The sequence below is a fragment of the Tamandua tetradactyla genome, chromosome 5 (assembly GCF_023851605.1).
Source record: "Tamandua tetradactyla isolate mTamTet1 chromosome 5, mTamTet1.pri, whole genome shotgun sequence".
NCBI lineage: Eukaryota > Metazoa > Chordata > Mammalia > Pilosa > Myrmecophagidae > Tamandua > Tamandua tetradactyla.
This window is the reverse complement of record NC_135331.1, coordinates 35,763,354-35,778,134: the sequence shown is the minus strand read 5'-3', so window position 1 is coordinate 35,778,134 and position 14,781 is coordinate 35,763,354.

The window sequence follows — 14,781 nt, the reverse complement described above, 5'->3', positions numbered from 1 at the left end:
AAACTGGGTCTTAAGCCTACCTTTTTCTGATCTCAAAGCCCCTGCTATTAGCTCTCTTAAAAATAGTAGATCTCATTATCATTTGGCAGTCTCTCCCTCAGATTGAAGATTCCCTCGTCCTACCCCCTTTTCTCTAAACTCTCAATTTTGTGTGTCTCAGCTGGGTGGACTTGAGTGTTTTTTAAACCTCCTTAATAACAAAACATGCTTTACACCTTGTTAAAATACAAATTATTGGTTCCCCTTCCAGCCCTCTGGAATCTGCATCTCTGGGGATGGGGCTCGGAAAGCTGCAGATTTGAAAGCTACTCAGGGAATCTCATTATCCGGGTTTTCAGAGACGTTGAGGAACCTGTGATGGTTTGACTTCCTACATGTCCCTTGTTAATTTTGCCTTCCAGGTGCCCACAGGTGCAGGTGTCAGGAAACGGGGTATATATGCAGCAGGGTGTGCCTCTTTCCAAGGTCTGTGACCACATCGCCCTCCAGACCCAAATACAGCAAACATGAGCAGAAGGAAACCCAAGAGAAAGATTCTGTAATGTAGCGCCCTTCCACCCCCCACACCCACCCCATCACTGCAGCTCCTGCAATTCTGGGAGCCCAGCCCCAGTAGCTATGAAGCATTTTGGGAAGTAAATCCAGCTGGGCTAAGAGTGAAGGTTCTCCCTTGAAAAACCTGGCTGCTGGGGAGCTTAAAGTCTCCACCATGCAAAATCAACTTCCTGTCCCCAAAAGAGCACACTTGCAGACACTGGGACCTCACTGGCTCCAGACTTAAGGCCATGTTTAGGACAGATGTACTACTTAAAACCAAGTCCCACTGGGAGTTGGTCAAATTGGATTTCAGGGTCTCAGAGATCTAGTGTTATCGGTTGAATTTTGTTCCCCACAAAAGATATGAGGATGTCCTAAACCAGTACCGCAGAATGTTAAACTTTTTTTGGAAATGGTATCATGATAGATGGACATAGGCAAGTTAAAATGAAGTCATACTGAAATAGGGATGAAGGCAGAGATCAGACTGATGTTGCCACAAGCCAAGGATTGCCGGCCACTTCCAGAAGCCAGGAGAGAGGCAGGACCACATCCTTCCCTACAGACTTCAGACGGAGCATAGCCCTTCTGAGACTTTGATTTCAGCTATAGACTTCTCATATCTATAGCTGTGAGACAATCCATGTGTGTTGTTTAAAGCCACCTAGTGTGCAATACTTTGTTAAGGCAGCCTAGGAAACTTAGCAAACTTAGTTGCTTAAGACATCAGCAACTTAGTAACTTGTTGGCTTTTCCCAGGGCCCCAATGACCACTGAATTAAATTAACTCATCTTTCTCAGAGCACTTCACACTTTCAACCACAGCAGTTACATTTGGCTGATACTTCCTTCCTTCCTTTATCATGTGTATTCAGTGCCCCACTCAAATGCTGTCAGTCAATCAATCAATGAATGAAAGGGTTGAGTGCCTTCTGTCTCCTCTGGGTGACATTAGGCAGGACAGGATCAGTGCTGTAAGATACGGCTTCTGCTCTCAGACAGGAGACAGACACCCACCGATAGCCAAGTACGGACACCAGACAGAAGAGAAGCAGGTTTAATTAAACACGTACTGATGCTGCTATTCTCTCTAGGGAGAGCCAAGCAACATAGGAGGCAATCGAGCATTCATTCGGCCAACCGGATTGGGGAAGGAGAGAATCTCTCTCACTTTCTCTTTTTCTAACTTTGAAGGGGAGACGAGAGATTAGACTGGCAAGCATCGCATTAAAGAGGAAAAAGCACAATTCTGAAGCTGATGGCTTGTACCTTAAATGCCCAGCCACAGGGAAATGGCTAGGATAGGCACGGAATTCCAAGCAACAGCATATTGTCACGCAGGGTCAGAGGGATGTGAATGGAGGAACAAGGGCTGGGAGACGCTGCTGCTATCATGTTCAGCGAAGAGAGCAACGCAAAACATTCTACAGTGTTCATGAAAACGACTAGAAACAGCCAAAAAAACCAAAAACCAAAAAAAACACAACAGATTGTAATACAGAAAGTCGCTTTTTTACTTGAAGGAATGACACCAAAATGGCAGTCCTGGTTGCCTCTGGGCGGTGGTACTGCCGATGATGTGTTTCCTTCCTTCTAGCTTTTGGTATTTTCCAGAATGTGTATAATAACCATTTAATACTTTATTAAATGAAAAATGTTTACAAAAAAGAGCTGGGGTTAAATACTGGCTTTAGCATTTAGCAGTCAAGAGGCTAACTCATTGGAGTGGTTTCCTGGTAGGAACAGTGAGAATTCCGTTCACACAATGGGTACCTTTAGGAGGCTGGCTTGGCAGGTGGATCAGTTGAGATATTTTTGGGAAAGGCACTATAAAAATATTAGCCTCTATTCTACTCATCATTATCGCATTGTACAGTGGTTTCTTTCTGAGAATCCACAGTGCAGGCTTGTCCAACTTGCCCTGGTTAATTTGTTTGGCTCCAATAGAGACAAAACCAAAAAAGCAAAGATCACATCTTGAAGATCAAAGGGGTCTTTGAGATCTTGGTTACAAACTGGCCGGATAGAGAACTTAAGGTCTAGAGACGTGAAATGGGCTACCCAGGATCACACAGCAAGTGTGTAGCAGTAACCAAATGAGGCCATTGGAGGCTTGAGAAACTACACCCAAAACAAATCAAACCACACCAGAAATAAAACCAGAGGCATTTAGTATTTTGGGGGCCACCTGGAGAATGTCAGTTAATTCTCCTACAACTTCTGCACTAGACTGGATAATTCTTTGGGGGGGTGTTCTAGTTTGCTAGCTGCCGGAATGCAACACACCAGAGACGGATTGGCTTTTAATAAAAGGGGATTTATTTTGTTAGTTCGTCAGAGGAAAGGCAGCTAACTTTCCACTGAGGTTCTTTCTTACATGGGAAGGCACAGGATGGTCTCTGATGGCCTTCTCTCCAGGCCTCTGGGTTCCAACAACTTTCCCCGGGGTGATTCCTTTCTGCATCTCCAGATGACTGGGCTGAGGTGCTTTTGCTGTGCTATGTTGCACTCTCTCATTTAAGCACCAGCTAATTAAGTCAAACATCATTCATTGCAGCAGGCACACCTCCTAGCCTACTGCAGATGTAATCAGCAACAGATGAGGTTCACGTACAATTGGCTCAAGTCCACAGCAACAGAACCAGATGCCTTCACCTGGCCAAGTTGACAACTGAATCTAACTACCACAGAGGGTGTGGGGGGACTTTTCTGTGCCTGGTAAGGTGTTGAACAGCACCCCTTGCCTGAACTCACCAGATGCTAGTAGCATTCCCCCTCCCTCAGTTGTGACAATCTAGCATGTCTCCAGACATGGCCACATGTCCCCTGCGGGGCAAAAATCATCCCCCCGTTGAGAGCCACCGAGTTAACCCCAGCGAACAAAACAAAGGACAAGATGGCACTGCCCTCCAGAGCTAAGCGAACCTTCTCCTTTTCATTCCTGGAGCTCTGATCAGCTCTGTTTTGCTTCAATCATTGAATTTTTAGGGTTGGAGAAAAATCTTGAGCATCAATCTCCATTTTGTAGACAAGGAAGTTGGCTTGAGTGATGTCTGAGTTTCCTTCTGCCTTTCACCCCAGAATGATCACTTCATTCATTCACTCATTCATTCCTTCAGGGAGCACCCACCAGGTACCAGTCACTGAGCCGGGCACCAGGTGCTGAACCCTGAGGTCTACTAGGATAAAGAACGACTGGAGCTGATGAATACAACCCATTCCTTCCAGCCAGTGAGGACCCAGCTCACGGATGGAAATGACAACCTTCAGATGCCTGGTGCTGTTCCATCTGAACTTGGAGAAGACTTCCTAGGGCAAAGGTCAGAAAGTGAAGGGTGGGGGTGGGCCTGGGGCGATGGGGCTCTAACCTGCTGACTCAGCTGTCACCCTCTGCCAGAACGCCCACACCGATAGGACTGATAGGGAGATGGTGATTTGTACTCTATCAAGTGCTTTCCCAGCCTTGGCCTCAAGAGTGCCTTGCAACACCACCATGAGGTTGGCATTTTGTTCTTCCCATTTTATAGATGAAAAAAAAAATCAAGGCTCAGAGAAAGGAGATGGTTTTGTCCAAGAACATAGAGCAAATTGGGATGGAGGTGGGTACGTTCTGATACTGTTTCCTGCGCTCTTTCCCACATCCTCAAATATCATATATATTTTTTTCCTATAAGATGGCTGTTCTAGTTTGCTAGCTGCTGGAATGCAATATACCAGAAATGGAATGACTTTTAAAAAGGGGAATTTAATGAGTTGCAAGTTTATAGTTCTAAGGCCGAGAAAATGTCCCAATTAAAACAAGTCTATAGAAATGTCCAATCAAAGACATCCAGGGAAAAATACCTTGGTTCAAGAAGGCCGATGAAGTTCAGTGTTTCTCTCTCAAATGAGAAGGCACATGGTGAACAAGTCAGGGTTTCTCTCTTGGCTGGAAGGGCACATGGCGAACATGGCATCATCATCTGCTAGTTTTCTTTCCTGGCTTCTGGTTTCATGAAGCTCCCCGGGAGGTGTTTTCCTTCATCACCAAAGGTTGCTGGCTCCTGGACTCTCTGCATCTCATGGTTACATCGTTCTGCTCTCTCTGAATCTCTCTCTCCAAAATGTTTCCTCTTTTATAGAGCTTCAGAAACTAATCAAGACCCACTCAAATGGGTGGAGACATGTCATCCCCTAATCCAGTTTAACAACCATTCTTGACTAAATCACATCAACCAGGGAGATGATCTCATTACAGTTTCAAACATACAGTATTGAATAGAGGTTATTCTACCTTTATGAAATGGGATTTATATTAAAACATGGCTCTTCTTAGGGGGCATGCTTCCTTTCAAACCAGCACAATGCCTTATGTGAAAAATGTGAGAATACTCAAAAGGTACTGGGTGGGTTTGAAAGGATTATGTGCCCTCGAAAAGCCATGTTTTAATCCTGATCCATCTTGTGGAGGCAGCTGTTTCTTTTAATCTTTGTTCACTAGCACTGTAGGTTGGAAACTTGATTAGATTATCCTCCCATAGCTATGACATACCCAATGGTGGGTATTAACCTTTGATTAGAGGGAGATGCTACTCCACCCATTCCAGGTGGGTCTTGTTTACTGGAATCCTTTAAAAGAGGTAACATTTTGGAAAAATCTTCACAGCCACAAAAGCCCAGGCAGCAAGAGACCTTTGGAGATGAAAAAGGAATACGCCTCAGGGGAGCTTCATGAAACAAGAAGCCTGGAGAGAAAGCTAGCAGATGTCGCCATGTTCACCATGTGCCTTTCCAGTTGAGAGAGAAACCCTGAACTTCATTGGCCTTCCTTGAGTGAAGGTAACCTCTTGTGGGTGCCTTAATTTGGACATTTTTATAGACTTGCTTTAATTTGGACATTTGCACAGCCTTAGAACTATAAACTTGCAAGTTAATAAATTCCTCCTTTTGAAAGCCATTCTGTTTCTGGTATATCACATTCCAGCAGCTAGCAAACTAGAACAGGTATGAGTACTTCCCTCACATTCCCTGCCATGCTCATCAATCCTGCCCTCTAAAGGGAATCACTGTTAATAGGAAATTGTTTATTCTTCAAATAAGAGCAGAACATGCAGTTGGAAATGAGAATTGCTTGTGTTCGCTTCTGATAAGATCCTCGACAGATGCTTCCCTGCTCTGAGCCTTACTATTCCCATCTGTAAGGTGGGGTTATACCAGCCTTTTCTCTTAGGGCTTTCAGACAGTAAAATGAAATAATGCCTGCAAAATATACACCAGCATCCCATCAGCCATCATAAGTGCCATGGTTATTTTCTGTCTATATGAAAATTCACAAAGATATCAGATGGTATATATCATTCTCACACTTACTAAGAAATTTATTTTGACATATTTCAGTCATTCAAAAAGAGTTATAGACTAAGACAACAAATACCCATGTCTTCACCCTAAGAAATGGAATATAATCGATGCAATTGGAGCCCCTGCAGGTATTGTCTGTATTCTCTTCCTTCTTTCTCCCCACCCTCTGGAATTACCTACTGTCCTGAATTTGAGGTTTAGTGTCCTCGTGCATTTACTTATTGCACATGCCTATATCCCTGAACAGTATACAGCAATGTGTGGCACATTTTAAAACTTATAGAAATGTTCTCATCTCGTGTGAATCCTCTGACAATTTGCTTTTTTTTCTTGCACAACACTTTGTGTGATTCATCCATGCTGATAAGTTGGCTGTGATGGATTCACTTTTCAAAGCTATATAATATTCCATTATCTTATTATTCCACCACCAAACATTTACTTAACATCTGTTTTGGTTTGCTAAAGCTGCTGGAATGCAATATACAAGAAATAGAATGGCTTTTAAAAAGGGAAATTATTAAGTTACAGTAAGTAACAGTTATAGTTCTAAGGTCATGGAAATGTCCAAATTAAGGCACCAACAAGAGGCTACCTTCACTCAAGAAAGGTTGATGCCATCCAGAACACCTCTGACATCTGGGAAGGTATGTGGTGGCATCTGCTGGTCCCTGTTCCTGCGTTCTGTTGCTTTCAGCCTCTGTTTCCTATGGGGGTTCCTCACATGGCTTCTCCAGGGCTGAGTTTCATCTCTTGGCTTCCCTTGGCTCTCTCTAGGTTCTGGCTTGCTTAGCATCTCATGGGAAGGCACATGGTGATGTCCGCTGGGCTCTGCCCGTGTCTAGGCATCTGCTCTCTCTGTTGACTCTCCAAGCATCTCCAAACATCTGTGTCTCTCTCAGCTCTTGTTCTCCAAGAGTCTGCATGGGTTTCTCCAAAACATTTCCCCTTTTGAAGGACGCGAATAAACTAATCAAGACCCACCTTGAGTGGGTGGAGTCACATCTCCATCTAATCAAAAGGCCATATCCACATTAGGTGCGTCACATCTCCATGTAAGTAATCCAAAGTTTCCCACCCTAAACAAGAGGTCTGGCCCCACAAGATTGGATCAAGGTTAAAACATGGCTTTTCTGGAGTCACGTAGGCAGGAAGGCAGTGGTATGATATATTTAGGATCCTGAACGAGAAAGGTGTTCAGCCGAGAATTCTTTGTCCAGACAAGTTATCCTTCAAAATATAGGGAGAGATTAAAATCTTCAAAGACAAACAAAGATTGAGAGAACTAATCCACCAGAGACTTGCCCTACCAGAAATACTAAAGGGAGTCCTATCCACCAGAAAAAAAAGACAGGAGAGGGAGGTCTAGAAGAGAGCACAGAATTGAAGTAACAGTTATTTAAAGGCTAGAAAGAGGGAGACAGAAAAGAACATGTAGATCTGACAAATAGAAACTAAAGGATAAAATGGTAGACTCAAGAACTGCTTTTATAATAATTACTTTGTATGTTAACAGACCAAACTCACCAATTAAGAGATACAGACTGGCAGAATGGATTAAAAACATAATCCATCTATATGCTGTTTACAAGAGACATATCTTAGACTCAAGGGCATAATTACTTTGAAAGTGAAAGGTTGGGAAAAGATCTATGTAAGCTATAACTGAAAGAAAGCAGGAGTAGCTATGCTAATATCAGATAGAATAGACTTTAAATGTAAAAACGTCGTGAGAGACAAAGAAGGACAATACATATTAAGAAAAGGAACAGTTTGCCAAGAGGAAATCACAATCATAAATGTCCATGCTCCCAATTGGGACACTCCAAGTACATGAGGCAAACACTGGCAAAACTGAAGGGAACGAAAAATGTTTCAACAGTAATAGTGGGAGACTTTAATACACCACTCTCCACTATAGATAGAACAACCAGACAGGTGATCAACAAGGAAACAGACACCTAAACAATGGAATAAATGAATCAAACCTAATAGACATATATAAATCATTACACCCCCAAACACCAGGATATACATTCTTCCTTAGTGCACATGGAACGTTCTCCATGATAGATCATATACTGGATGAAAACGGAGTCTTTATAAATTTAATAAGATTGAAATTATCCAAAGCACTTTCTCTGACCACAATGTAATGAAGCTTGAAATTAATAATCACCAAAGAACCAAAGCTTTCACAAATATATGGAAATCAAAAAACACATTCTTAAATAATCAGTAGGTCAAGGAAGAAATTGCTAGAGAAATCAGTAAATATCCAGAAATGAGTGATAATGAGAATACAGCATATCAAAACTTATGAGATGTGGTGAAGGCTGTGCTGAGAGGGAAATTTGTGGCTCTAAACGCCTATATTTAAAAACATGAGGGCAGGCCATGGTGGCACAGCAGGCAGAGTTCTCGCCTACTATGCCAAAGACCCAGGTTTGATTCCTGGTGCCTGCCCATGCGAAAAAAGAAAAACAAAAAACAAGAACAAGCAAAACTAAAACTTGAGGTTAACTGCTCACCTAGAGATTTTAGAGAAAGAATAGCAAACTAACCCAAAGCAAATCAAAGAAGAGAAATAACATAGATTAAAGCAGAAATAAATAAACTGAAGAACAATAAAGCAATAGAATCAACAAAACCAAAATTTGGTTTTTGAGAAAGTCAATAAAATTGATGGACCCCCTAGCTAGACTAACAATGAAAAAAAGAGAGAGGATGGAAATAAACAAAATCAGAAATGAGAGGTGCGTCGTTACCACAGATCATGAAGAAATTTGAAAAATCATAAGAGAATATTATGAACAACTATATGCCAGCAAACTAGACAACTCAGATGAAATGGACAGATTCCTATAGACATATGAATTACTGCTACTGACTCAAAAGAAATAGAAGACCTCAGCAAACCCATTACAAGTAGAGATTCAATCAGTCATCAAAAATCTTCCCACAAAGGAAAGCCCAGGACCATACAGCTTCACAGGTGCATTTTATCAAACATTTCAAAAAGAACTAACACCAGTCCTGCTCAAACTCTTCCAAAAAAGTGAGGAAAAAGGAACGCTACTTAACTCATTTTATGAAACTGACATCACTCTTATACCAAAACCAGGTAAAGATGCTATAAGAAAGGAAAACTACAGACCAATCTCCCTGATGAACATAGATGCAAACATTCTTAAAATACTAGCAAATTGAATCCAACAATACATTAAAAGGATTAGACATCATGACCAAGTTGGGTTTATACCGTGAATGCAAGGATGGTTCATTACAAGTAAATCAAGAAATGTGATACAGCACATTAACAAATAAAAAAAGAGAAAAATCACAGAGCATATTGATTGATGCTGAGAAAGCATTCAGCAAAATCTCGCATCCTTTCCTGATAAAAACACTTCAAAATGTAGGAATTGAAGGAAACTTTCTCAATATCATACAGTGCATATATGAAAAAACCATAGCCAGCATCATACTTAATGGTGAGAGACTGAAAGCATTCCCCCTAAGATCAGGAATGAGACAAGGATGCCTACTGGTCATCACTATTATTCAACATTGTATTAGAAGTCCTAGCTAGAGCAATTAAACAGGAGAAAGAAATAAAAGGAGCCCAAATAGGAAAAAAAAAAGAAGTAAAACTTTCATTATTTGCAAATGATATGATCCTATACTCAGAAAACCCTGAGAAATTTACAACAAAGCTACTTGAGCTAATGAACAAATTCAGCAAAGTGGTGGGATATAAGATTAATGTACAAAAATCAGTAATGTTTCTGTACACAGGCAGTGACCTATCTGAGGAAACAATTAAGGAAAAAAATTCCATTCAAAATAGCAACCGAAAGAAGCAGGTATCTAGGAATAAGCCTAACCAGGGATGTCAAGGACTCATACCCAGAAAAGTGCTAAAAGAAATGAAAAAAGTGACCTAAATAGATGGAAAGACATTCCATGCTCATGGATAGGAAGGTGGACTGTCGTTGTCAATTGTACCCAAACTATCTACGGATTCAATGCAATACCAATCAAAATCCCAACAACCTACTTTGTAAACTTGGAAAAGCTGATTATCAAATTTATTTGGAAGGGAAAGAGACACAAAATAGCTAAAGATACTGTAAAAAAGAAGAGCGAAGTGGGAGGACTATCACTTCCCGACTTTAAATCTTACTATAAAGCTACAGTGCTCAAAATAGCTTGGTACTGGCACAAAGATAGAAGTAATGACCAATGGAATAGCATTGAGAGTACAGAGATAGACCACCAAATTAATGGGCAATTGCTCTTTGATAAAGCCCCCCAATCCACTGAACTGGGACAGAATAGTCTTTTCAATAAATGGGCATGGGAGAACTGGATATCAATAGCCAAACGAATGAAAGAGGAACCCCTAGCTTACACCCTATACAAAAATTAAGTCAAAATGCATTAAAGACCTAAATGTGAGAACCAGTACCATAAAACTTCTAGAAGAAAATGCAGGGAAACATCTTCAAGATCTAGAAATAAGAGGTAGCTTCTTAAACTTTACACCTAAAGCACAAGCAGTAAAAGAAAAAAATAGATAAATGGGAACTTCTTAAGATCAAGAGCTTCTGTGCTTCAAAGGACTTCGTTAGAAAGGTGAAGAGGCAGCCAACTCGATGGGAAAAAGTATTGGGAACCCACATATTGGATAAAGGCTTGATAGCCTGTGTACATAAAGAAACTGAATAGCTCAACAACCAAAGAACAATTAACCCAATTATAAAATGGGCAGAGGATATGAGTAGACAGTTTTCTGAAGAGCAAATACAGATGGCTAAAAAGCAATGAAGAAATGTTCGTTTTCATTAACTATAGGGAAATGTAAATTAAGATGACAATGAGATATCCCCTCAGACCTGTAAGAATGGCTGCTATTAAACAAACAGACCACTACAAATATTGGAGAGGATGTGGAGATATGGGAACATTTATTCACTGTTGGTGGGGATGGATAATGGCGCGGCTGCTGTGTGGAAGACAGTTTGATGATTCCTCAGAAAACTAAATATTGACTTGCTCTGTGCCCCAGCAGTACCAATACCTGGTATATTCCTGGAAGAGCTGAGGGCAGTGACATTTGCACACTGACGTTCATAGCAGCACTGTTTGCAATTGCAAAAGGTGGAAACAATCCAAGTGCCCATCAACAGACGAGTGGATAAACAAAATGTGGTATATACATAGGATGGAATGTTACATCCTATATAGAAATGAGGTCCCCAAATATATGCCAACATAGATGAACCTTGAGGAGATAATGCTGAATGAAATAAGTTAGTCACAGAAGGACAAATACTGTATGATTTCGCTATTATGACTCTGGGGAAGGTAATCTCAGAGGTTACACTGTAGGATATAGCAGACCTAAAGGTACATAAAAACTGGAGGCAGAGGAAAGGCTACCCAGATAGGTTGAATCTAAAGTTAAGGAAATGGATAGAAGTGATGGTAACTTATTAATGGGTTTATAAGTAACCTTGCTGTATTGAAGATGAATATGACTGAAAGGGGATGTATAGTGCCATGTATCCCACTGATTAAATTTACAATTCTAAATAAGTTCTCACATGAACTAGTTCTTTGTCAACAGCGGACAGAAAATCAATAGTAGGGGTTATGGGTGAAAACCAAAAAAGCGTACTATGGCCAATAGTTACCAGGAGAACAGCAACATGCCACAGCACTACCAGGGGTAACTAACTGGTGGGGGTGGGGATGCAGATGATAATGGGTAAGGGGTAGTTTTATTTTCTTTGTACATGGGCAGGCACCAGGAATCGAACCCGGGTCTTCGGCATGGCAAGTGAGAACTCTGCCGGCTGAGCCACCGTGGCCCACCCAAGGTGTAGTTTTGATTTGATAGTAGGTGAGACTTGTTTTCTGGTTGTCATTATGGACCAATGAAAATCGTCTAAAACTGAGTGTGGTGCTGATTGTACAACTGAATGAAGACACTGTAAGACATGGCTTTGTATTTTGAACATTATCCACGATGCCCAATAGATGCAAGGAGTTGAAGGATACACGACTGAGAAGCAAAAGACGAAGGGTGATACATTCATATGATAGAATTTGGGGCAGCTACAAAAACGAGGGATGTTGAAGGGCACACAGAAAACTGAATCAACCTTGGGGACAAGGTGTTGTGCAAAATAAGCCAGAAACAAAAGAACAAAATGATAGGTCGCTCTCAGAAAATACTTACGAGGAAATGGGAGCCTAGATTGTGGGCCTTTATAGCTGCCACATTTGGTCTGAAGTTGTGGATATATTTCTGGGTTCTGAGACACTGAGCTACGTGTGTATTAACTGGTATTTCCCTGGGACTTTGAATAGCTCTGTGACACCCAGGTCTCTGAAATGGAGTGCTGCCGACCTGAAAGTTAGCATAGCTATATCTAATAAAAGTTTGCATAGCTATATATAATAAAAGTTAAAGTAATAGAAAGAGAGATTGGGCCTCAATTAGAGTTAATACAAAGCCGATCTGGCTGGGCCCAAGGTAAATTAGAACGCAGGGTAAAAGATGACAGGGTATCATAGTCCTCTAGACTTTTAGTCACTGTATGAGACCAAAAGCAGAGAGGTTTATTATGGCTCAAGGCTAAATTTACTGTAACACATAATCTAAATCAGCCTCTCTGGATAGCTCATTTAGACAACCCAAACTCCTAGAGTCCAGAATGGAAACAAGGCTTTGTAATTCTTATAGCTTAATATCATACCAGGATACATTTCAGACTATGGTCGGCTAATAATTAAAAAGTATTGGGAGAATCCCTTGAGGTCGGAAGGGGATGGGGATATGTATCTATATATACATATAGATATATATGAAGAACCATTAAACTCTCCCATCTTGGGAACCCCAGGTACCCTCTCAACCACTGGGGACCCCCAAGAAAACAGGCCGAGCCCTGGATTTTGAGGCTTGCTCTTATGAAACTTATTTCTGTAGAGGAAAAGCTAAGGCTACTTATAATGAGGTCTAAGAGTTCTTTCAGGATGCCTCTTTGTTATCAGATGTGGCCTTTCTCTCTGGCCCAGAGCTGGAGTGGGGATCACTGCCCTCTCTCCTACATGTACAAGCCATGCAGTCCCAAAGGTCCCCTGACAACGTCGGGCATGATTCCCGGGGATGGGTTTGGCCCTGGCATCGTGGGATCGACAATGCCTTCCAGACGAAAAGGAGGAAAAGAAGTGTAATAAAACAAGGCATCCGTGGCTGAGAGAGATCAAATGGAGTCCGGAGGCTATCCTGGAGGCTGCTCTTATGCAAGCTTCAGTAAGTAGGTCTAATGGCCATGGTTTGCTAAACCCCAATCAACATTATTTCTGTTGACTCTTAAGAACACCAAGGGTGCTGAACTGAGACTCTATAAAGGTTTCATGCATTACGTTTGCCTTCCTGGAGCATAAAATTCCTGGAGGGTTCCTACATCAGATAAATCCTGAAATTCAGCTGCTCCGGGATTATTAATTAATCACATCCCCCTATCCTTCAGTGTGGACACCCCTTCTCAACATGAAAAGGTCAGAGCGGGCATTGCCTAAAGATGCCTGTGGATCGGGAGGAGGATTCAAGGAGAAGGAGGAGATATAACAAAGAAAATAAGATTTAACAAATGAGGATGGCTACCAAATTGCTATACTAATATTCCTTCTAGCCTCCAGTGTTTTGGAGCAACTAGAAGGAAAAATCTGAAATGATGGAATGGTAGGCCATGACAAATTCTGGGATCTAGAAGCTCTGTAACTACATGTGGTAGTGTGCTTTGAAAATCATTGCTGTTTTCTTTTTTTGCTTTCTATATATGCCATATTATACAATAAAAAAAAAACATTTAAAAATATCGGTTGACACCGAAACATCACCCTCCACCATAAAGCAAACCTATTTGCCCTCCCATCAACTCTATATGAGAGCACTGCTGCCCCCCAGCTTCGTCAAGTCTTCACTTCTGGTGACCCTTTAAACTAGACTGTCTATATCGGAATCTAGGGCAGTCAGACTCCAGCATGTGTGTTTCTAGAAAGCTCCCCAGGTGCTAACAAGGTGCATTTTGCCTTTTCTTGAGTCACTGCTTCCTACCTGAAACTGTGCCCACAGTAATTACCAACCTGTCACCTGCCTCATCACATTTGTACTCAAGGCCAGCCAGAGAGCCCCGCTTATTAGGATGCTTTTTTTCAGGGTCACCCAGCCTCAGACAGAGTTATGTAACAGACCAGGTCAGCAATCTGTGGCCAGTGAGGACAAGGAAGAGAGTGGGGATATAAAAGCCCAAGAGCCAAAAAAAAAAAAAGGCCCCATTTCTATAGCAGTAGGTTTCTAGGCAAATGGGCTGCTTAGTCATGTCCCATTTACGGCCATCGGTATCTGCCAGCACAGTACAAAATGGACAAAATATAGAGTATCATTTGTAGACGCAAAACCCTGGCAACAGCTTACAGGAGGAGGGGAAGGGGGAGGGGGAGGGGGGAGGAGGGCACGGTTCAATGGCTGTCGAAACACACAATGGAACCCATGCAGTGTCTAAAGGAATAAGACGAGGTCACTGGTGAATAACATGAAAATTAACATGGTAATAAATTCCAACATTACAAGCATATCTCCCCTTTGGCTCAGCAAGTCCACTTCTGGGAATTTGTCCTGCAGAGATGTTTGCACATGTGCAAAACGATAAACACACAAGGGTAAGCCATGCAGCAAAATGCTAGAGGCAAGTCAAGTATCCATCAATAACGTGAACTCAATCATGGCATACCCACACAGGAATGCCATGCCACCGTGAGGAAAGAATGATGACGCTCTCCAGGGACCCAATGGAAAGATGGCTAAAAGTTTCCTGTTAAGTCAAA